The 25150-nt window shown below is 51.0% G+C and overlaps 1 protein-coding gene across 1 annotated transcript in view; it reads right to left on the bottom strand.

Moving 5' to 3' along the window:
• Positions 1-10941, bottom strand: part of FOXK1 (forkhead box K1) — a 211597-nt gene extending 200656 nt beyond the window's left edge. The window contains exon 1 of the mRNA XM_070460496.1: positions 10822-10941. The gene's annotated coding sequence lies outside the window, so the exon portion shown is untranslated. The remainder of the gene's footprint in view (positions 1-10821) is intronic.
• Between the last annotated feature and the right edge of the window lie 14209 nt (positions 10942-25150).

Genomic DNA, 25150 nt, shown 5'->3' on the forward strand with positions numbered 1-25150 from the left:
TCCTTTGTCTGTTGCTTCATTTGCTATTATTTTCTCCCAATCTGAGGGCTGTCTTTTCACCTTGCTTATAGTTTCCTTTGTTGTGCAAAAGCTTTTAAGTTTCATTAGGTCCCATTTGTTTATTTTTGCTTTTATTTCTGAAATTCTGGGATGTGGGTCATAGAGGATCCTGCTGTGATTTATGTCGGAGAGTGTTTTGCCTATGTTCTCCTCTAGGAGTTTTATAGTTTCTGGTCTTACATTTAGATCTTTAATCCATTTTGAGTTTATTTTTGTGTATGGTGTTAGAAAGTGTTCTAGTTTCATTCTTTTACAGGTGGTTGACCAGTTTTCCCAGCACCACTTGTTAAAGAGGTTATCTTTTTTCCATTGTATATCCTTGCCTCCTTTGTCGAAGATAAGGTGACCATAGGTTCGTGGACTTATCTCTGGGCTTTCTATTCTGTTCCATTGATCTATATTTCTGTCTTTGTGCCAGTACCATACTGTCTTGATGACTGTAGCTTTGTAGTAGAGTCTGAAGTCAGGCAGGTTGATTCGTCCAGTTCCATTCTTCTTTCTCAGGATTACTTTGGCTATTCGAGGTTTTTTGTATTTCCATACAAATTGTGAAATTATTTGTTCTAGTTCTGTGAAAAATATTGTTGGTAGTTTGATAGGGATTGCATTGAATCTATAGATTACTTTGGGTAGTATAGCCATTTTGACAATATTGATTCTTCCAATCCATGAACACGGTATATTTCTCCATCTGCTTGTGTCCTCTTTGATTTCTTTCATCAGTGTTTTATAGTTTTCTATGTATAGGTCTTTTGTTTCTTTAGGTAGATATACTCCTAAGTATTTTATTCTTTTTGTTGCAATGGTGAATGGTATTGTTTCCTTAATTTCTCTTTCTGTTTTCTCATTGTTAGTGTATAGGAATGCAAGAGATTTCTGTGTGTTAATTTTATATCCAGTAACAGGGAATTTTAAAAGAAAATAAAAGAGAAAAAATAAAAAATAAAAAAAAGGAAAGAAAAAAAATTTTTTTTTCCTAATTAAAAAAATCGTATAAATATATGAAAATGAAAGTTGAGGAGTAATGGGGGAGTAATAGGGAATTTTAAAAGAAAATAAAAGAGAAAAAATAAAAAATAAAAAAAAGGAAAGAACAAAAATTTTTTTTTTTTTAATTAAAAGAAAAATACATATATATCTAGGAATTTCTCTGGAGTTGTTGCGGTCAGTGTAGGTTCAGTTCAATTTCAGATAGCTCCTCTTTTCAGCTTACACTTCTAGATATCTATAGGCCCCTTCCAGTGTAGTCGGTGTTACCTTCAGGGATTTTAATCTGTTGCACTGGTCCTTTCTGAAGCGGTTCCCTTTGTTTATTTTGGCTTCTCTTCGGTGTCTAATTTCCGCCCTGACACAGGCGGGCGGAGGTGATCTCTTATTTAGGTTCTCTAGTTCAGTTTAGTCCTGCTACGGGGAGGGCGCGGCGCTGCAGACAGATACCGCTCCGTGTGGCTAGCACTCACCGGCCACACTGGGTTTGCCCCGCTCACGGGTGTCAGTGCTTTCCCCGTCTACACTGCTCAGGCTCCCGGCTGCTCTATATGGAGCGGGCCCTGCGTTGAGTGCGGTTCCAGTTTTCTGGTACTCCACAAAAGCGCGGATTCGGTTGCGCCTGCGTTTTGTGCCTTCCCCGGCCTGAGCGGCCCAGGCAGCCAGAGGCTTGGGCGCACTCTCCCCGGGTGCGGCGCGCCTTTTCCCTCCGCGGCCCCAGCGCGCGCCGCCAGTCGGGTCTCAGGAAGTCTTTAGATAGGAACCCGGGGCCTGTTTGCAGTGTGGGAGGGGGTGGCTTCTCAGGGGCTGAGTTTGCCCTTTTCCCCTCCCCCCTGCCTCCTACCTCCAGCGGGGATGGGCCGGCTCTTCTCTGGAGTTTCTCAGTCCCTTTGTTTTGCGAACTGCCGGCAGTGTGTTCGGGCCGGTTAATTTTGACCCTTGCTATCCCACCGTTTAAAAAAGTTCCCTCTGATTGCTCTCAGGGTCTTCGGGCCGGTCCTTACCCTAAGCAATGCCGCCCGCTCCTCTCCGTTCCGCCCCGCTTGTTGCTGGCGGGTACGGGCGTCTGGGATACTTTTTTGCTGGGAGTTGCTTTTAGGCACGTAATCTGTGGGCCTTATTTAATTTTTCCTCCCAGTTAGATTGCCGAAAACTTCCCCCAGTCCCGCCAGTGCGAGGTTTTCCTGGTGATTGGAAGCTTCCTCTATTAAGACTCCCTTCCGGGACGGGTCTCCATCCGTAGCTCTTCTGTCTCCCTTTTTATCTTTTATATTTTGTCCTACCTCCCTTTGAAGACAATGGGCTGCTTTTCTGGGCACCTGATGTCCTCTGCTAGCGATCAGAAGTTGTTTTGTGAAATGTGCTCAGCGTTCAAAAGTTCTTTCGATGGATTTGTAGGAGAGAAGGCGGTCTCTCTGTCCTATTCCTCCGCCATCTTGGCTCCTCCCCCCAAACTAGTCATTCTTAAAGGAAGTCAACCCTTGAATATTCATTGGAAGGACTGATGCTAAAGCTGAAGCTCCAATACTCTGGGCCACCTTATGCAAAGAGCTGACTCATTGGAAAAGACCCTGATGCTGGCAAAGATTGAGGGCAAGAAGAGAAGGGGGTGACAGAAGATGAGATGGTTGGATGGCATCACTGACTCAATGGACATGAGTTTGGGCAAACTCTAGAGAAGCCTGGCATGCTGCAGTCCATGGGGTCACAAAGACCTGGACATGACTTAGCAAATGAACAATAAAACAGCCAAGCAGCATGTGAACAGAAAAAGAAGAAAATCTGTTACCTTCTTTTCTTGGGAAGAGCATAAGCTTGATATTAATACCTGACGGACTGCAGTAGAAGCAGACATAGAACCACCACTAGTTACCATGAACGATAATAGTAGTACGATAATAATTCACTACCAGCCACTCTCACCCTTGAGTGTAGATGCAAAATTTCTAAATAAAATACCATAATAGTGAATGAATCGAGTAACAGTAACAAATACATCACAACCAAGAACTTTATTATGGACTATAAGAACAATTTGAGGAAATCTAATAAAATAATGTAATTCAATGGGAAATGAAAAAGATCATCATTTTATGCTGAAAGGGCATTTGAAAAATTTCAGTATCCATTCTATTTTTTTTAAAAAAGGCGCCCAAAGAAACAGGGATAGGATACATGGATACCCTATCCACAGATACCTACTAAAATGTATTTATCTCTGCTTAACCCCTAGCATCATTCTCAATGGCAGTCCCCCAGAAGCACTGTCACTGGAGTCAGGGACATAACAGTGATGGCGGCTGTCACTGTGATTCACACTGCACTGGAGAGTCTCAACCATGCAGTGAGGAAGGGAGGACACCACATCCACCACATCGTGTCCTCCTGAAGGGATTAATCGTGGGTCTAATCAGCCTCTGGAGCCAGTCGCCAACGTGCAGGAACTACAGAGACCAGGGGGTCCTGCTGAAGGGCACTGGGGAGATGCAATCAGCCAAAAGCACCTCAGATTTTTCTGCAGTAAAAGTGCAAGGAAAAAAAATGGAAGGGAAATCCTGAGATGGAATGAGACTTAAAAAGATAACATCACTTTTTAAAAAAAGTGGGCAAGACTGAGCTAGAGTGTCCTGCAGAGGCACAGTAGGCGATCATTTTTTTCCCCCGAGAAATGCAAGAAGTCCGCCCAAGGAACACACTGAAGAAGCCCTCCTCACCCACGAGCCCTGGAGACAGACGTGTAGGGGAGGCTCACTCCAGCATTGCTGGTAACTGCTCAGGGCTGCCAATGAGCTAAACGGCCAACAACGGAAGAACTAATAAAGGGACTGCCGTTTCTTCACCCAGTGAAGGACTACGCAGCAATTACACAGAGGAACTGTGGCCACATGCATCAATATGTATAAATCTCAGAAACAGTCCAGGATAAAAAAACCAGCCAAAAGATCTGTACAGAAGGTTACCTTCAAGAGAGGCTTCCCAGGTAGCTCAGTGGTAAAGAATTCACCTGCCAATGCAGGAGCAGGAATCGAAGGTTCAGTCCCTGGGTTGGGAAGATCTCCTGGAGGAGGAAATGGCAACCTGCTCCAGTATTCTTGCCAGGATAATCCCATGGACAGAGGAGCCCGGTGGGCTACAGTTCATGGCATTGCCAAGGGTTGGGCGTGACTGAGCACACACACTACCTTCAATATATGGGGTTGTAAAAATGGAAAGAATACCCTATAAAATCCATGGAACTATCTCTGTATTAATAGCAAAAAACATAAAAACTAACTCAAACCCCTAACCCTTAACCCCTAACTGTAACCCCTTGGGAGTGTGTGGAGGGGCTGCAGGCATTCCTGGTGGGGCCTCTGGCAATGGCTGTCTGGGAGTACACTTGGGAGAGAAATACCACTGTTCCCAATGTGTTTCCACTGCAATGGAGCCAATGCAAGGGATCCACTGCATGGTGCAAAGTGGGGAGGCTTCTCAATTTGGCAAATGAGAGGGGAAAAAATGACAACCATTTTGGCAAAGCTGAAGATCTTCATATTTCAAAATGCTACAGCATAAACAATGTGTTTTGATGACCACACGATTTCATTTATTTTGTGATCCCCGCAAATGCACCTTGTGAGGAAAGAAAGAGCTGACACTTTTCCTCCCACTTATTTATTCAACAAATATTTATCAAATCCGGCACACTCTGGGTGACAGATCAGAGAATACAGAAAATAAAAACTCCTGCCGGCCTCGAGTTTACACTCTAGCCAGAGACACAGACAATAAACAAACAGCACAGAAAGGAAGGACAGAACGTGATGGGAGGCGTTAAGGGGGCGGGACGAACCAATCGGGATGCTGGTGGTGGGGCTGATGTTTGGAATGAGTGGTCAAGAGAGACCTTACTGAGAAAGGGACATCTGAACAAAGACCTGAAGGGGGACAGGTGTCAAGCCATCCTACTGTCAAGGACAAACGTCCCAAGGAGATGAAGTGGTCTGTGCAAAGGCCCCGGGGCATTAGGGGGACAGCAAGGAGGCTGGAACAGGATGGATGAGAGCAGGTGAGAGAGAAAGAGAGAAGGGCAGAGACAGACCAGCTGGTGGACCTAGAAATCCAGCATGTGGAGGCAGAGGAGGGTACTCAAATTCTGGGTTCATACCTTCAAAGTGCATGAAATTAAAAGACACTTGCTCCTTGGAAGAAGTTATGACAAACAACAGCATATTAAAAAGGAGGCATCACCTTGCTAAGAAAGGTCCAGACAGTCAAAGCTATGGTTTGTCCAGCAGTCATGTATGGATGTGAGAGCTGAACCATAAAGAAGGCTGAGTGCCAAAGAATTGATGCTTTTGAATTGTGGTGTTGGAGAAGACTGAGTCCCTTGGACAACAAGGAGATCAACCCTGAATATTCACTGGGAGGACACAAGCTGAAGCTCCAATACTTTGTCCACCTGATGAGAAGAGCCGACTCATTGGAAAAGACCCTGATGCTGGGAAAGATTGAGGGCAAAAGGAGAAGGGGCCATCAGGGGATAAGATGGTTGGATGGCATCATCGACTCAACAGACATGAGTTTGAACAAACTCTGGGAGATGGTGAAGGATAGGGAAGCCTGGCGCTGCAGTCCATGGGGTCGCAAAGAGTCAGACATGACTGAGCAACTGAACAACCACCACCTTCAAAGAGGGAGCTACAAGAGTTCCTGATGGTTTGACTGTGAAATCTTAGAGTCAAGAGTGCCTTTAAGTTTCAGGCTGAGCAGCTGGAAAGAAGGCAACATCAACTTGGGGGGGGCCCTCTGGGGGCTTCAGAAGAAGACCTGGGGCTCAGTGTTGGACACATCAATGTGAGGTGACACTCAGCTGTTGTACTATCTCCTGCCATAACAAATGACCGCAAACCAGGCAGTTTAAGACAACGGACAGCTGTGTGTCTTCTCACACAGCTCTGGGGACCAGAGGGGTCATGATCCCTCCGGGGGCCAGTCTTGCTCCCTTCTCTGGCTGGGGCAAAGTCTTGGCGAGCGGTGAGGGTGGGAATCTTAGGCAGAGAGAAAGCAGGCAACAGAGAGCCTTTGTGGCATGGCTGTTGGGACCTTCAGGGACACTGCTTCTCCCAGGGGGTTCCCCACCGCATCAGCACAGGGACAGTGCCATCGCCCTGTGCAGCTGAGTGAAGGCATCGAATACTATCAGGAATGCCTTCTTAGTTACACACATCATCACGTCTCTAACACCAGGTGAGACCTTCAGAGAGCTTCCCAGGAGGCTCAGTGGTAAAGAACCCGTCTGCCAACGCAAAAGCCACAGGAAACGCAGGTTCCATCCCTGGGTTGGGAAGATTCCCCTTGGAGGAGGAAGATTGGGAAGGCTGGGACGATTCCTGGAGGAGGAAATGGCAACCCACCCTAGTATTCTTGCCTGGAGAATTCCATGGACAGAGAAGCCTGGCGGGCTATAGTCTGTGCGGTCAGAAAGAGTGGACACGACTGAGCGACTGCACATGTGCACACGAGACCATCAGATCATTTGGTGGAACTCGAATTCTTAGGTGAGCAGGCCCAGAGACAGGAAAACGAGGATCTCATTATGGTTAGATGATGCGGGAAGGAGGGAGCTGGGTTTCAAACTCCAACCTTCATCTCTTCTTGGCATCTCTGCCATGGTGACCTTCAAACCCAAGTGACAACCCTCAGAGCAGAAGAGTGTTTGGACTGAGGGTTTGAGTTACGAGCAACAGAAACAGAATCTGGCTCAAACCCTGGAGGACGCTTTGCCAATGACCACATCGCAAACTCCAAAAAGCAAGGATGCCCTGTGCAGCACAGGGATCTGTACTCAGTAACGTGTAAGAACCTGTAATGGTAAAGAATGAGAAAGGGTATGTATACATAACAGAATCACTTTGCTGAATACCCGAAACTACACAAGACTGTACATCAACTCTACTTCAACTTAAATAATCAACAAAGCCTGGACTCACGGGAAGACACTGCAGCCCCACCCCAGGCACCACTTGCATGACACACGCTGGGGCTGCCTCAGCGGCTGGCTCCCCACACTGCACACGGCAGCTCTGCCGTGGTCACTCCTGGTAGGATGGACCCACCAGGTCCCTTTTCCTTGGGCTCCTGGCACCGATTCCAAGACTGGAGAAACTGCAGCCCAGGGAACGAGCCCTTGCCCACCTTCCAGGTGGCCTGGCAGGAGGCAGACACTGCTCTGCCTGGTTCCCCAGACCCAGAGGAAAGGCCAGAATTCACAGCAGGGTTCACGGCGAGGAGCTGGAAGTGACCCTTGACACAGTGACAGACAACTATCCTCCGAGAATACAGCCAGCCCTCAGACTGTGGACCATTCCAGACCACTGCAGTCAATCAAGTCACTTGGATTTTGTTTGCGATTTCCCAGGGCATAGAAAAGTTATGTTTTCACTACACTATAGTCTATTAAGTGTGCAATGGCATTATGTCTAAAAAAACAATAGGCATACCTTAATTTAAAAATACTTCTATAAAACAGTAAACCATCTGCAAACCATCATCTGAGCTTTCATCGAGTCTTAAAGTTGTTGCTGGCAGAAGATCTCGCCTCAGTGTTGGTGGCTGCTGACTGATGCGGGGTGATGCTGAAATTTCTTAAAATAAGACAACAATGATGTCTGCTGCATCAATTGACTTTTCCTTTTATGAACAATTTCTTTGTAGCCTGCAGTGCTGTCTGATAGCATTTTACCCACAGAACTACTTTCAAAATCTAATCCTCTCAAACTCTGCCACTGCCTTATCAACTCAGTTTATGTTATTTCTAAATCCTCTGTTGTCATGTCAACAATTAAGTTCACCATCTTACATGGGTACAGTTCACAATACCCCAAAACAATTTGAATAGTAACATCAAAGATTGAATGCAAAGGGGGTAGGGACATATGTATATTTATAGCTGATTCACCTTGTTGCACAGAGAAACCAACACGACATTGTAAAGCAATTATTCGTCAATTAAAAAGGACGCAAATCACAAAAATGAGAAAAGATTAACCACAGGTCACTGTAAGAATATTGAAAACAACAGTAAAAAATTTGAAACGCTGCCCGGTTTACCGCACTGGGACAGAGAGGCACGAAGGGAGCAAACAGCGTTGGACAAATGGTGCCCACAGACCTGCTGGACTTGGAGTGGCCACAGTCCTTCAATTTGTAAAAACAAAACAAAACAAAACAAAAAACAGTATCTGTGAGCACAATAAAGCAAAGCTTGTACAGTGTCGGCGGCGTCAGGCTCTTAGACTGAGCTCAGTGCATCCCAGTTAATACAAAACAACGGGCACCCGGGGAAGCCCAGTGGTCACCCCCCCCACCCCACCCCCCCACCCCCGGTCTGCCCAGGCTCAGCTCTTCCTCTGTCACCTCCCACCCCAACTCGGTTCAGCAACAATAGACCGCATGCTCTGCGGACCCTCAGCCCCACATTTTCTGTCTGCTGCATTTTTTTTTTTTTAGGTAAAATTTACATACAGTGAAACACACAAGTTCTCCTCGCCATCTGATGAGCATGGACAAGGGCATACACCTGTGTGAGCCAGGCCTCCCTCAAGATCTAGAACTTTCCAGTACCCAGTCATTCTCTCAGCACGCATCCCTAGAAGCAAATACTGATCAGCTTCGACCACTTAGGGTTTGTTTTGCCTGTTCTGAATGCAAGTATGTACGTTTTGCCCACAGTTCGCCTATCACTTAGCAAAACATTTGTGAGATTCTCCACGGGTTGCCGTGAACATTAGCTGTGAGTCTGTGACTTCCATGCACTGTGACGGGATCAAGGGGTCTGTGTGGGCCGCACAGAGGCTGGGAGACTCACGCTTTCAACAAGGATTCTTCTGATCCCTGACGCTGGCTGAGGAAGGGCGGCGGGGGGGGGGGGGCGAATCCACCACAATCAGGCTGGTTTTCAACTCTTTATACAATGATGATTTGGCTAAGACTGCATTTGGGGAGAAGAAAACGACTTTTTTTCTACAGAACGAGCATCATCTGAGAAGCACGGACTGTGGACGTCAGGTCTGCTTGTTTCTCTCTGAACCCAGCACATCCTCCAACCAGAAACACATTTCACAACCAAGAGACTGAGATTTCAGAAAATCAATGAACAAGTGTCTGGCTGCCCAGCGTGGGTGAAAGAGCCCAGAGACTCAGTAGAGAACTCAGGAGACATTCAGCTAACTGTGCTGGGAGCGCGGGTAAGGGTGGGGGTGAGGGTGAGGGTAGGGGTAGGGTGGGGTGGGGGCAGGGGTGAGGTAAGGGTGAGGTAGGGGTGAGGTAAGGGTGAGGGTAAGGGTAAGGTAGGGGTGAGGGTAAGGGTGAGGTAGGGGTGAGGGTAAGGGTGAGGTAGGGGTGAGGTAAGGGTGAGGTAGGGGTGAGGGTAAGGGTGAAGTAGGAGTGAGGTAAGGGTGAGGTAGGGGTGAGGGTAAGGGTGAGGTAGGGGTGAGGTAAGGGTGAGGTAGGGGTGAGGGTAAGGGTGAAGTAGGAGTGAGGTAAGGGTGAAGTAGGGGTGAGGGTAAGGGTGAGGTGGGGTGAGGTAACGGTGAGGTAGGGGTGAGGTAAGGGTGAGGTAGGGGTGAGGTAAGGGTTGGGGTAGGGGTGAGGTAAGGGTTGGGGTAGGGGTGAGGGTAAGGGTGAAGTAGGGGTGAGGTAAGGGTGAGGTAGGGGTGAGGGTAAGGGTGAGGTAGGGGTGAGGGTAAGGGTGAGGTAGGGGTGGGGGTAAGGGTGAGGTTGGGGTGAGGGTAAGGGTGAGGTAGGGGTGGGGGTAAGGGTTGGGGTAGGGGTGAGGGGTAAGGGTGAGGTAGGGGTGAGGGTAAGGGTGAGGTAGGGGTGGGGGTAAGGGTGAGGTAGGGGTGGGGGTAAGGGTGAGGTAGGGGTGGGGGGTAAGGGTGAGGTAGGGGTGAGGGTAAGAGTGAGGTAGGGGTAGGGGTAAGGGTGAGGTAGGGGTGGGGGTAAGGGCAGAGGTGGGGTGGGGGGTGGGGGTAAGGGCAGAGGTGGGGTGGGGGTTGGGGGTAAGGGCAGAGGTGGGGTGGGGTTGGGGGTAAGGGTAGAGGTGGGGTGGGGTGGGGGTAAGGGCAGAGGTGGGGTGGGGTTGGGGGTAAGGGCAGAGGTGGGGTGGGGGGTGGGGGTAAAGGTAGAGGTGGGGTGGGGGTTGGGGGTAAGGGTAGAGGTGGGGTGGGGTTGGGGGTAAAGGTAGAGGTGGGGTGGGGGTTGGGGGTAAGGGTAGAGGTGGGGTGGGGTTGGGGGTAAGGGCAGAGGTGGGGTGGGGGGTGGGGGTAAGGGCAGAGGGGGGGTGGGGGGTGGGGGTAAAGGTAGAGGTGGGGTGGGGGTTGGGGGTAAGGGTAGAGGTGGGGTGGGGTTGGGGGTAAGGGCAGAGGTGGGGTGGGGGTTGGGGGTAAGGGCAGAGGGGGGGGTGGGGGGGTGGGGGGTAAAGGTAGAGGTGGGGGTGGGGGTTGGGGGTAAGGGCAGAGGGGGGGTGGGGGGTGGGGGTAAAGGTAGAGGTGGGGTGGGGGTTGGGGGTAAGGGTAGAGGTGGGGTGGGGGTTGGGGGTAAGGGTAGAGGTGGGGTGGGGTTGGGGGTAAGGGTAGAGGTGGGGTGGGGGTTGGGGGTAAGGATGGGGCGGGGGTAAGGGGGTGTGTGTGGGGTGTGCAGAGGAGACATCTCTGAATTACACAACAGTTGAGGCTTTCTAGGCAAACTCCGGAAATTTGGGCAGTGGATGAAATACAAGCAGTGGAAGCTCACCGGAGACTGCAGGCGGAGCAGCGGCCTGGAGACGCGGAGCTTCTCTTGCCCCTGGAGGGGAGACTCGGCGCTGAGGGGCCGGCGGACCCGCATTCCCATGGAGCCCGCCGGCACTGGCCTCGGTTCCTGCCGGGCCGCGGCCGACCCCTGGGCGCCGGTTCACACCACGACGGAGCCGTGCAGGGTGCGGGGGAAGCGTCCAGGAGCCACGGCGCCTGTCAGCTTCCTCACACGGCGGCCCCGGGGAGCCGGCCCTGCGGCCGCGGCGGCGGCCAGCCTTCGGGAAGACGGAGAGACGCCGCCGGAGTCTGGCACAGGCGGCTCCCTCGGGCACCAGCGTGCGGCGCTCCCGCTCGCACCCCATTGGCCCCCTCAGCACCACGTGACCGCGTGGCGCCCGGGGGGGGGGGGGCTTGGGGCACGCGGGCGGCCACGTGCTCATGGTGGAGCTCCGTTAACGCGGGAGAAGGAGAGACGGGACTTCGGTGCTTAGCCCTTCGGCGAGCGCAGGACGGTGTCAGCCACACGGAGGGCATTTCTTTTCTCCTGCCAGAGTGGGGAGACTTCTCACCCATTTTCTTTTTTTAAACTGAGTGAAAGAGTCTTTAAACCCTGCAGTGCGTTTGCAAAGTCTCACCCACCCGATTTCCATCGTTTCACAATCACCCTTCTTCCCCTTCCCACCTCTACACTGCCCCCCTTTCCCCTCTCGCCACTGGTAACTACTAGTGTGTTCTTTGTGATTCTGCTGCTCTTTTGATTTACTAGTTGTATTTCTTAGACTCCATATACGCGTGATATCATACAGTATCTGTCTTTCTCGGATTGCTTGCACTAAGCATAATGTCCTCCAGGTCACCCCCTGTTGCTGCAAATGGCGACACTTCATTCTTTTTTATGGCTGAGTATTACTCCCTTGTATATCTACTCTATGCCTTCTTTAGCCACTCATCTGTTGGTGGACACTTGAACTGCTCCCGCGCCTTGGTTATTGTAACTAATGCTGTTAAACATTAGGGTGCGTGTATATTTGCAAATCAGTGTTTGTTTTTTTCCCTAAGGTCTATACCCAGGAATGGAATTGCTGAGTCATATAGTAACTAGGTTTTTGAGGACCTGCCTTACTGTTCTTCACAGTGGCTGTACCAATTTACACTCCCACCACTAGTGGAGGAGGGCCCCTCTTCCCCACACCCTCTCCAACACCTGTTATTTGTGTTCTTTTTGATGCAGGCCATTCTGACAGGTGTGGGATCACATCTCATTGTGGTTTGGGTTGCATTTTCCTCTTGTCATCCAGGCTTTACAGTCTGGCCTCCTCTGCTTCTCCGAACAAAACTGGTCCAAGGACGCTCCCCCACCGCCTCCCGCCCCGGCCCCCACGCCCACTGTTGCTGAACCCCTCATCTGAAACACAGCATTCCTCACTGCCACTGGTGCCCCCGCGTTCTTCACTTCCTTCCCTCCTGTCGGGTCCTGCTTTGGCAGTCTGTACACGTACTTTGAACTCTGCGGACTGTATCTATTTTCTGGTTTCCCCGAAAATAGAGTTTATAGGGCTTTGAAATTCTCCTTGCTCCTAATGCATGATTTCCAGGAGGAAACGCAGAAAAACGTTCCTAGGCGGCCACGTTCATTCTGAAAGGCGATGGGACAGTTTAACGAGTCACTTTGTTCTGGTTAGAAGGAGCCAAGGACGCAGCCTCTTGAGACATGGAGGCAGAAGGGATTGCTCTGGGAGGCAAAGGGACTGCGGCAAGTAGCAATTTAGGCTGGTGATGAAAATCTACTTGATGGACTGACAATGAGAGCGGACGAGGGGGAAAGAATGCATCTGGGTCAGTGCCTTCCTGACTGCCAGTCCCAACAACCTTGGCAATTTTGTCCCGGGCAAAATCTGAGCCAGAGCTCTCCACGGACAGTGGCCCAGATGCACTTTGGAGACAGGTAATGATCCTACAAAAACAGTAAAAACTCCAAGGAAATGAATGTGCAAGCATCGCTGAGAAAATGGAAAGCAGCATCTCAGTGGGCGCCACCGTCCCCTGCCGGGCATTGTAACCGCGGGATGGAAATGGACCGATGAGAGAGCTGACAGCGCTGCTGCGAGGGGCCTGTGTCTGCCGCCATCCGGCTCCAGGCGGATAGAGACGGAGGGCCGCTCACTTCATCTACTTACATGACCGTGACTTGCAGCGCTAAGGTTTCTCTAGGGCGTCCAGTTCTGTTGTTGTTTTCCCTTTTGAAGCAGGCTGCTGATCTCAGAGCAGAACCATGAACATTTCTGGGTCCCCACAATGTAACCTGTTGCCAAGTTAATCCTAGCCAGCGTGTGACGTGTTTGGATAGAGAACATGGCCAGGTGTCCTTCTGGGGTTGCCAAGGAAATGGCAACCCACTCCAGTACTCTTGCCTGGAAAATCCCATGGACGGAGGAGCCTGGTAGGCTACAGTCCATGGGGTCACAAAGAGTCGGACACGACTGAGCAACTTCACTTCACTTCACTTCATTTGGGGCATCCTTCCACAGTTAGCCACCCTGCCGGGGACTGAGGACAAGGTATTGTTCTGTTTTATAGGCAAAGAGTAGTGATAGCTGGTGTTGCTGCAGCCATTTTGTGACCCCAAGGCAAAAAAAACAAACAGGAGTTTGCTCAAATCCATGCCCATTGAGTTGGTGATGCTATCTAAGCATCTCATCCTCTATCACCCCCTCCTCCTTTTTGCCTTCAGTCTTCCCCAGCATCAGCTGACTTTTCCAATGAGTTGTCTCTTTGCATCAGATAGCCAGTGTATCGGAGCTTCAGCTTTAATCCTTCCAATGAATATTCAGGGTTGATTTCCTTTAGGATTGACTGGTTGATCTCCTTGCAGTCCATGGGACTCTAGAATCTCTCCAACACCACAGTTCAAATGCATCAAGTCTTTGGTGCTCAGCCTTCTTTAGGTCCAACCCTCACATCCATACATGACTACTGGAAAAACCATGTAGCTCTGACTATACACACCGTTGTCAGCAATGTGATGTCTCTGTTTTCTAATACACTGCTTAGGTTTTCATAGCTTTCCTTACAAGGAGCAAGTGTCTTCTGAATTTCATGGCTGCAGTCACTGTCCACAGTGATTTTGGAGCCCAAGAAAATAAAATCAGTCACAGCTTCCACTTTTTTCCCTTCTATTTGCCATGAGGCTAAGTTGGGAAGATGCTACAGGGGTGAGGGTTTGAGGGTCACCTAAGGGGTGCTTGTACATAACAGTATTTGGCACGTGGGCCTCAAAAGGTGGAGATCAGATTATCGAAGGGGTCAAGGGCCATTTCTGGATTCCCTGTGCTGCTTGCGTGCTGGTTTCATCAGCCACCCTCTCTCCACAGCCGCGGACAGCAGCCGTGGCAGTTTCCCTTCCTCCCGGGGTCTCAGTCCCGACGGTCAGTACTTTGGGCTCACCTGGTGGCCTTTGTTTTCTCTCTTTTCTTCTTTTTTTTCCCCAATATGCCAATTTTTCAGTTAGGCAAAAATTCATGTTTTCTAAAATATATATATTATGCATATTACTTAAATATACACATAGAAAAGCTTTTCTAATGCTTGATAAAGGCTCGAGAAAGAACATAAAAAGAAGAGATGGAGAAACTGGGAAACACAAACTAAATGAAATGGGAACACTGAATAGGAAATAGAAAAAGTGAAACAGACTAGACGGGCTTTTGTTTTCTCTTAACGACCGTTAGGGGAGGGTGTCCCTCGTGCCAGGCTGGAGTTGGGACAAGTCTTTGCTTTCACGTGCTCACGAGCTCACAGCACCACGTGTTACATTTGGGGAATAAACACCTGAAGTGCTGGGAAAGTGGAGGCACCTGACGTCGGTTCTCTTTCTGAATTGGACCACAGATGGTTGTCTCTTTAAGAAAAGGGGTTCGAGGGTAGAGTTAATGGCGACCTCCAGGAGGGCTTGTGCCAAGGGCACCGTCCGGGACTGCTGTTGCTGTCCCTGCGGTGAGCCACGGCCACCCCCCAGCACGTGCTGGAAAGTGAGTGATAGTTGAGGCCCAGAGAAGCAGATGGAGAGACAACGTGAAAAAGGAGACAGAGCTAAACCAAAGAACACCAAGGATCACGGGCAACCAACAGAAGCTGAGAGAAGAGTATGGAACATGTTTTCCCTCAGACCTTCCAGAAGGGGCCAGCTGTTTGAGAAACCTTAATTTTGGCCTTGTGGTTTCCAGAACTGTGGGACAATACATTTCTTTTGGTTAAAAAAAAAAAAGAAAAAAAAAGGGGTTTTGAGAGGAAGTTGTTTGAACTTTGCTCTTACTTTTGGGTACCTGGAGGCAGAGTTCTCTTTCCATGAGACGAACCATATATGAAATAAATTCCCAGAAGACAGAAGACATTTAGCAGATTTCCGGGAGGGAGGGCTATTTTAAAACAGGAAAGGCGTTTCACAAGAAATGGGGCTGAGAATAAAGTCCTTCCATCCCCACAGTAACTCTGGATTCTGAAGGGAAAGCACCGTCAAGGTCTCCCCATCTCACCCAGACAGAGGCCTGGGAGCCACATGACTCTTGATTACAGACCTTGGCCAGACGAGGGGAGAGCCGAAAGTCCAGATGAAGGGAGGAAGCCCGGGAAGGAGAGATACATTTTTCTGCCATTGAGATCATCAGCTCTGTGCTGGGGCCCTGGCTCTCATCTGGAGACATAATGAACCTCAGGAGGGAGGACAAGGCAGCTCACAGCAAACTGACTCGGCAGAACACACCAGTCACTGACCTCAGCGCCGGGGAAAAACCAATCAGGGAGGCGGGGTACAGCCAGGAACGCAGGGTGCCTCCCGGCCCCCCGGTTCGTGCGCGGCCCTCTCTTGGGATGAGCAATTGTTAATCTCCGAGCAATAAAATAAGAACCGCACATAAACAATACTCAGGATCTTAAAAAATGAAGCCATTAGTGTAACTGCATATGCTGCTCATCCTTCCGTCCCTGAGACGTATGAAAAATCCTTTCTCCAGGGCCAATTAGGATCCTCCACCATTTGCTCAAGCAAGGCCACTTATTATAGGTGACAGCGTAATGCTAAAAAGACGCTTAGAAATAAAACCCAGGCTGTAATCGTTTGGCTGAATAAGACTCCCTGGTTTTGACGGCCTCATATATCTGTTAAAAATTCTTCTTTCCGCAAAGGCTACGTCTCCGTTTACTATTTATTTTGCTGCATGTGGGGCTGGGGTAGGGGTGCGGTGGAGGGGGGTCTCCATCCACAACTCGGGTGTTTCAGAAATGTCCTGTGTCTTCAGGGTCTTGACGTCAGCTCAGGTCTGTCTCTGAGTCCCCGTCCCGCTTGGCTGGTGGGAACACAAGAGGCGTTTTGATGACTGGCTCCCACCCTGGCTTCTTCTGTAAGCCAATCCTGGGATTTGGAGTTCCCGGGGGGGCACAGAGAGCTGGGGGGCTGCATGGGTCAGAGACGGGTGGGAAGAGACACCCAGCGCCAGCTCCTAGGGACCCTCCGAGTCTGGAGCTTGCTCGTCTGCCCCCGAACCAGCTCTGGGGCTGTGGACAGTCCAGGCTGAGATCCACATCCCGGGGACATCACTGGCTGTCGCCTCTGAGGTCCAGGCATAGTGTGGGCCTGGACCCGGGCCTGGCCGGGGCCCCGCCCTTGAGGGAAGCTGTAGCTCTTCCCACACGTGCCCAGGAGACGCTGCTTTTTCATCTGAGAGAAACTCCCTCTGCTTCATGTTGCCGCCAGAAGCTCACTTCTCTCAGCAAACTATATTCTCAATAAGCTTTGCCCTAGGGCTGGAGTTGGGAGGGAAATGGGCATAGGTACTATTGCTGTTTAATTGCTAAGTCATGTCGGACTCTTTGTGACACCATGAACTGTAGCCCACCAGGCTCCTCTGTCCATGGATTCTCCAGGCAACAATACTGGAGTGGGTTGCTATTTCCTCCTCCAGGGGATCTTCCGGATCCAGAGATCGAATCCCTGTCTCCTGCGTCTCCTGCATTGAAGGCAGATTCTTGGCCACTGAGCCATCGGGGAAGTCAAATATAGTTGACTTACAACTATATTTTTATTAAAAAAATTGTGTTTCAGGTGTACAACAATGTGATTCATATATATGAATCAGTTATATATATATGTATATAACTGAATCGCTTTGCTGTATACTTGAAACACAATTTTTAAATTGACATATAGTTGTTAAGTCAACGGTATGTCAATAAAAACTTTTAACAAAACCACTGAATTGCACCCTTTAAATGGTAAGTGTGGAGACTGAGACGGCAGCCCGCTCCAGGATTCTTGCCTGGAAAACCCCATGGACAGAGGAGCCCTGTGTGCTATAGTCTATGGGGTTGCAGACGGCTGGACATGGCTTAGTGCCTGGACAACACAAAATGCTGAATCACATGGTACATGAACCCGATAAGCTGCTGAAAACAAAAGCCGAAGCACATGCTTCCGGCTGATCCTCAGGGTCTCTGTGCTGCTGCCGTCTTCAACCTCGCTGTCGGCGGGCGTTGCCAGAGCACGCAGTTCTGGGGTGAGTTCTTGGTCAGCCCCCACTTGGGTGTGTATGGTGTTGGCTTTGGCCCCACGTATTTATCAGAGTGGATGCCTCCATCGGTTTGAGAGCCAGAGTCAAGCCCCAACCACCGCGCCCACCCCCTCCCGCAAACCCTACCCTGGAGATGGACGTGAGAACCCCCACTGGTGCTGCAGTGCTTGGGTCCAATCCGGGTTAAGGCCCTGGTCTTTGCGGGCACAAACAGACATCTGGAGCGGATGGGAAAAGTGCCGCCTTGCAGAGAGCCCGAAGCCCACTGATGAAACACAAGATGAGCAACGAGATGCGGTGGTTGCTGTCCTTTATCAGCCACCTCTCGGCCGCTTACTTTCCCCACGGCCGCCCCCAGGCTGGGTCTAGCCAATGACCCTGCCTTGTCCCCCATCCTGCCTGAGGAAGGAGGCTGCAGTCACCGTGCTGTTGGACATCTTCCCAAATATCCAGCTCGGAGACCATGGTTTCAGGGCCGGGAATGTAACTCTGAGTGGAAAAAAATAATCTTGCAGAGGAGGTGCTGGGCTAACCTGAGCACGATTGACTCTCGGTTCACAAAGCAGCTAGTTAATATTAATTACATTATTTTGTTTGGCTCAAAAATGATCCCAAGTCTTCTTTATCATCCGTGTCTCAGCAGCTCCCCAGAAACCTGTCAGCTGCTCTTATCAACAGATTAGAGACGTCCAGCGAAGAGGGTTTTAGGGTTTTACTGTTACGCTCTATGTCTCTACTCCCTACAAATGTGGGTCATTTTGTGCATTACTGAGGACTTTCACTGCCTGTGTTCATTTCCTGTGACTATGCTGGTGGCCAAAGGGTGAAAAGGAATCCAGAATTCTGCAAAGTCTAGTTCACGGATGGAGCAAGAGAGGTCTCTCTAGAAGGCATGTAGCTTTGGGGGTCAGCACGCCACGCCCCCGTGTTTTACACAGGTGGCCTTGGGCCTCTGATACGGTTCTGTGACTTCTGACAAAGCAACTGCAATTCCCACCTCTATGAGCCCGTAGTGACAGCCTGCTTTGATGAAAGGGATAGTCAATTATGAACTGGACATCAAACAATAAAGAAAACCCATTAAAATGTTTGTGTTGTGGGTTAACACTCTTGGGTTTTATTCCACACAGGGACAATGGACTGAAAATTAAGTTCATCTGTTATAAATCTAAAGGGTAAAGGTACAAAGAGCGAATTTCCTCATCCAACCCTCCCTCGCCGTCCTCTATCTGTTCTGCTTTTGTTCTGTGGTTGTTGTTCAGTCACTAAGTCGTGTCTGACTCTGTGACCGCGTGGACTGCAGCCCACCAGGCTCGTGTGACAACGGGCACCGCCAGCTGGGGAAGCTCCCCCGAGCCAAGGTTTTCACCGGACGCCAGCGCTGGTCTTGACCGACTCCCTGCGTGGCCCCTTTGGAGGTTAACATCCCCAAACTCAAAGCCCCAGGCCTATCTCACATTTTGACCATTTGCTGTGCCCGAGACCCCCTGGAGGAGAGTACAGCGACCCACTCTGGGTCCCTCGCCTGGAGAATCCCACGGAAAGAGGAGACTGGCAGCCTGCGTCCACGGGAGCAAAGAGTTGGGCGTGACTGGAGGCTGCTTAGCACACATACAGGACCTCTGGCAAAACGAACACTTCTCTCAGGCGTGACATTCCCAGGGCTCTAAGATCACCTCCCAAAGCTGAGGGCAAGGAAGGGCCAGACTTCTTGGGGGCAGGTTAAATTCTTTGTGACGCCATGAGGGACCCATGAAGGTGTCCCAGAAATTAAGCTGGGAGACTCCTCTTTCATACCCCCACATTGCAAGATAAACGTGTTATAAAATACGGTTTAGAATCACAGGACTTTGGAATTGGGGAAGAACTTTAGGAACCAACATCAGTGGCCGTCAGGGAAATGCTAATCAAAACCACAACGATACCACTTCACACTAGGTAGGGCAGCTAGGATCAGAAACTCAGACGAAAACAAGAGTAGGGGGACTTCCCTTGTGGTCCAGTGGTTAAGAATCTGCCTTCCAACACAGGGAACATGGGTTCCATCCCTGGCCAGGGAACCAAGATCCCACACAACACCGAGCAACTAAGCCCGAGCGCAGCAACTAGTGAGCCCGCGTGCCGAAATGAGAGAGAAGCCTGTTCCACGAGCCACAGCCGAGGCCGGATGAGGCCAGAAACAAACAAATAAATATTAAAAACAAGCAAAAACAAGAGTTGGCAAAGATGTGCAGAAATCAGAGCCGTCACCCACTGCTGGTGGGAATGGAAAACGGCACAGACACCGGGGAAACGGGCAGTTCGTCAGACAATTAAACATCGACTTGCCATATGACCCAGCTGTTCCATCCTGGGTGCGTACGCAAGATTCCCGGGTCAGTCCTCTTTGCACTAGAGCCTCCTCATGCTGTGGTTCAAGGTCGAGAGGGGACGTCTCCCCACTTGTCACCACCTGTCATCACCCCAGAGCAGAGAGGCAGGAGAGCCGTGTTTGCCCAAGATCACGCTTGGGCAAGTCTGTCTTCAGAAACTACAAACGAGGGAGAACTCCTTCGGAGGCCTGCCTGGGCCTCAGAGTTGGTGCAGCAGGCCAAGGCGGAGGCCGGCCGGGCTCTGCCGGGGCCCCAGCTGCTCTGACCACGGACAGGCTCTGCTGTCCCTGCTCCAAGGTGGGCACAGGATCAGCCCCTGCTCTGCCCGACCTGTTGTGAAAAGCCACCTAGTTAGCTACGTTCCGGGCGAGCCCCTTGATTGTGACCCTGCGGATTTCCGCAGAGAAGGACGCAGACCCGGCCTCCTCCCTGGGGGCCGTGCCCCGGGCAGATCCGGCCACATCTTCCCCGCTCCGCTGCGCGCCTGCCTGCGACGCGTTCTCCGGGCCAGCCTCCTTCGACAGGCTGCGACCGCACAGCCAAGCCGAAAACGGCTTGCTCGTAACCACAGCTGGAAAATTAAATTTTATTTTCGACACATCTTTACCCTTCTTGCTGCTGATCTGTCTGGCTCCGAGCCAGCCTCCCCATGGCTTTGGTTTTAATATGTGGCCGTAAACCCCTCAGAGTTACAGCCGTTCCAAGCTGGTCCTGGTGTCGCTTTCCTCAGTTAATTAAATTCCGAGCACAGTGTGCACATGGAGACGGTAAACCCTCGGCTGGGACGGGGGTGGACGCATCCCGGCGAACACTCGAATGATCTCTTTACAATGGCGTCAGCGCTGACTGGGCGCAAGCTGTCCTGGATTGGGTAGAGAGTACCACTTCCACGTTCCTTTAAAAAATTCTATGATGCGTCCACCTCTAGAGATCAATCCCAGGGAAATGGAGACATGGACCCCCAAAAGGCTTTTTTGAGAATGATGGTGTCAGCAGGGTTGGTTTTAGCCCCAAAGTGGGGACAACTCAGGTGTCTGCCCCGAGGAGATGGGGTAAGCATCCATACAAGGGACACTTTCTTGGTAAGAAAAGGGGACAAATGACATGAAAATACAGACTGGATGAGTCCAATTTTTGACGGTCAATGGCCAGCCAGACTAATTTATAGTCATAGAAGTCAGAATGGTGGTTCTTCATGGGGGTGTGCAGCCTGGCTTGAAAGGGGCCCCAAGGAACTTCCCACGGCGATGAAACTATTCCACATCTTGAGAGGTGTGGTGGTCATGCCGGTATAAATGTGTGTGTGTTTTAAAGACTTTTTTTTGATGTGGACCATTTTAAAAGTCTTCACTGAATTTGTCAAAACATTGCTTTTGCTTTATGTTTTGGGTTTTTGGCCGTGAGGCATGTGGGCTTAGCTCCCTGACCAGGGATCAAACCTGAACCCCCTGCAATAGAAGATGAAGTCTAACCACTGGAAAGGCAGGGAAGTCCTGGTATATATCTTTATCAGAGTTCATTCACGGTGTGCTTATGGCCTGGGCATTTCACCGTATATAAACTTATCTCCTAATCAACAGAAGTTCCAAGATGACACAACCCTGAGAATTACCAGGAATTTGAGTGCCCAGCCTGCTTACCTTTCAGAATTCAACTCCTCAGGTTCTGGTTAGTGCTTGCGATTGGGGATCAGAACTCAGATGGGGGTCATCAGCAGTGTTCCCTTGGAGAGGGTCACCTCACGGTTCTTCAGGGTTTTCTTACAGACCCCCTCAAGACACTAGAGCCTGAGGAACTCATTCACCTCTAGGGGTCCACCTGCTGGAAAGAAATGTGTTTATGAAGTGGCTACTGAATGTGTCCAAGGCTGGATGCTAAGAAAAATAACTCTGCCTTTCAGAATTCAACTAGGGCACCTATGCTTGCCCAGGGCCAGTGAAATAACTATCTCAAGAGGATGCTGAGAGCCGTGGGTGAGATTGTGCTGGACTGTCCCGTATCTCATGGATGTCATCCTGTACTCACCACTGAGTCTCTTGTGCTGGGTGGGGTGACTGGGTGTGAGACGGAGGCCCACTGGTTACTTTCAGGGCTCTTTTAGGGTTTCTGTAAAAGTGGAGATTGTTTTGAAAAGCAGAGACATTGCTCTGCCAACAAAGGTCCATATGGTCAAGGCTATCATCTTCTCAGTGGTCACGTAGAGTTGTGAGAACCAGACCACAAAGAAGGCAGAGCACCGAGAATTGATGTCTTCAAACTCTGGTGCTGGAGAAGACTCCTGAGAGTCACCTGGACAGCAAGGAGATCAAACCCGTCAATCTTAAGGGAAATCAACCCTGAATACTCATCATTGGAAGGACTGATGCTGAAGTTGAAACTCCAGTGTTTTGGCCATCTGATGCAAACAGTGAATCATTGGGAAAGTCCCTGATGCTGAGAAAGACTGAGGGCAGAAGGAGAAGAGGGCATCAGAGGATGAGATGGCTGCATGTCATCACCGATGCAACGGACATGAACTTGGGCAAACTTCAGGAGATGGTGAGGGACAGGGAGGCCTGGTGTGCCACAGTCCAGGGGGTCACAAAGAGTCCGACACAGCTGGGCGAATGAACAACAACCTTTCCTTTCTCAGGATAGTCTGTGCCTAGGTGTGTATGGGCATCAAGTGTCTCCCTGAGGTGGCTAACCCAACATGGCCAAACACACTTCTCTGTCCCCGTCAGACTGCTCCTCCCGGCTCCCCATCAGTGTTCCTGCCCTCTGCCCACTTGCTCAGACACAAACCCTAAACGCTGTCCTTGATTCTCTGTTTCTAAACGCACCCCATCTGATCCAGCAGCAAGTCTCATCGGTGTCATCTCCCAAATCTCTCAAGTCCAGTCAACTTCTCCTTGTCTGCTGTCCTCTTTCCCGCCGGGACCTCAGCCTGCTCACTGGCCTCCCTGCCTCGATTTCCGCCCCGTGCATATGTCCCAGCCCATCGCCGGTGTTCAGTGGCTTCTCACAGCAGAGAAATCACAGCCCAGCTCCATCCCGTCTACAAAGCCCTACCTCCCCTGACTTCTCTGCACCCCAGCTACCCTGGCCTTCACCCTGGGTTCACACAGCCCATTCTGGCCCTCCACCTGGGACACTCTGTCCTAAGGCTGCCTCCTCTGAGGGGCCTTCTAGAACACCTGACCCCATGTGTGCCCTCCACCCAAGCCAGCCCCCGCCCTCTGCCCAGCCCCCACTCCCTAACCTGGGGTCCACTGTGGTTCTCCCTCCCAGTGGCACTGTCTGTATTTATCTTGCTTCTGTGCTGGTTGATTTGTTTCCTGCTCATTTGCCTCCTCCTCACCCAGGAGCATTTACACCAATTTTCAAGGCTTGGTGCAAAATGGAAACGCAGGTGCCCTAGTTCAAACATCAGTAAGACTTGCAGGCAGAACAGTAAATCAAGCGTGTGGCCCCACGTGTCAGCTCAGGCCTCCCACCTGGGAGCCAGCCTGTCTCTGCCCATCACGCCTGGAAGGAGCGCATACTGAGTCCTGCTCGTCCTGCTCATCAATGCTGGACTAGTGGTGGCACAAGGCAAGGGAACAGGATAAGGAATCCCATCAGGAGACCCCAGCTCAGGACCCAGCCCTGTAACCGACCCCTCGACGTTCAGTCCCCCAGGGTTCCCCCAGCCCTCCCCACCAGCTTGCCCGTAGCCGCCCGGGTTTCCCACATGCCCAGCTGGATGGGCCTCCACGCTTCACAGCCTGGCCAGCAGGTGTGTGGAGGCCACAGATGACCAAAGCCTTGGGTCGTAACTTCCAGCTCCATATCTTTTTATACCTGCTCTCAGCTCACGTGAGTTCTGAGCCATTCAGGCCGTCCTAATAAAGTGCAGGCCGGGGAGGAGGCAGATGGGGCCCATCTGGCTTCACACGATGGTCTATAAAAAGGGTGAAGAAAATCGTGGCTGTTTACGCCCGCGCTGCTGGACCAGTGCCCCCGCCGTCCACGTGCTCCAGCTCCTGGACATGGAGAGGCCCAGCTGCCGCCTCTCCCCTCCCCGGCGGCCGCAGACTCTTCTGCCCTCATGAACTCATCCCAGGCCCCTTCCTTCTCGATGTTTTGCAGAAGCAGGGCTCCCTGGCGGTGGACGAGGGGAAACATCCGAAGCACAGTCATGGCCAGGCAGCCTCTACATGTTGGTGCAGCCAGTGCCCACAGGACGTGTGGGTGCGTCTAGGACAAAACCTCTGTTGGCCAGAACTGTGGACGCATGGGGGTGGATGGGGAGGCTCCGGGTGAATTAAAAGAGCAGGAGATACTCTGGTCCCTTAGATTGAGCAAGAAAAGTGAGAGTGAAAAGTGTTAGTTGCTCATGTGTCCAATTCTTTGTGACCTCACGGGCTGCCGCCCACCAGGCTCCTCTGTCCATGGGATTCTTCAGGCAAGAATACTGGAGTGCGTTGCCATTTCCTTCTCCAGGGGATCTTCCCGACCCAGGAATTGAACCCGAGTCTTCTGCGTTGTGGGGAGATTCTTTACTGTCTGAGCGCCCAGGGAAGCCCAGACTGAGCAAGAAAAGGACTTCTGTTTCACGATGGTTCTAAACACGTTTTTGAAGCCCGAATTGACTTTCCTGCTTTTGCAGATCCAGCCTCTGAATATAAATCTTCCCAGGACCTGAAGATCAGGTGAGCTGAAGTCTTCACTGTGCAGGAGAGGAGACTGGTCTGAATTCTAGGTGGAGGGCTAGCGTTGGTGTGCAGGTGGGTGTCTAAGCCCCTAGCCCTCCAGGAAACAAGCTGTGGTCTGGTGTCGTCGCCACTTGCCGTGGGGTGGGCCCTCTCGCAGGGCAGGCCTCAGGCTGCCTGGGACATTCCTGACTGTCACCTGGGCCGAGTGGGCCACAGCTGGCTCTGGCATGGGGCACAAGACTGTGGTCGCCCTCCCAGGGGCCTTCTCAGCTTCACTTCTAAGACTTTCAGCTCCGGTTCACACTGCTGTCTTCTGGCCCCTTCTGCTTCAAAGGCAAGTGCAGGTGAAATGCTAACAGCTGAGCAGGCACCACATGGGGCCTCCCATTGCTGGGTTCTGAGTTGCCGGAACCTGCTGGCCGGGTTCCCAAGGTGTCACTCCCCATGTCCCAGGGGTGGGAGGGGAATGGGACAGGTTAGTAGCCAATGGCAGAAACGTTGTCATCATGACCAGTGGACAGGAGGGGTCTGCCCGGGACCTCTCGTACCCCACACAGGAGGCCACCAGCCGGGGAAGGCCTGGAATCTTAGGTGGGGAACCCGTTCAGATCCTAGCTGCCTCAACGTACGGCTATTTTAACTTCAGCAAAGAGATAAACTGTATTTTGGGAGCCACCATGGGTGCGGGTATTTCTGCGTTAACTTGTCTCTACATT

Source organism: Odocoileus virginianus, chromosome 33 (genome assembly GCF_023699985.2).
Source record: "Odocoileus virginianus isolate 20LAN1187 ecotype Illinois chromosome 33, Ovbor_1.2, whole genome shotgun sequence".
NCBI lineage: Eukaryota > Metazoa > Chordata > Mammalia > Artiodactyla > Cervidae > Odocoileus > Odocoileus virginianus.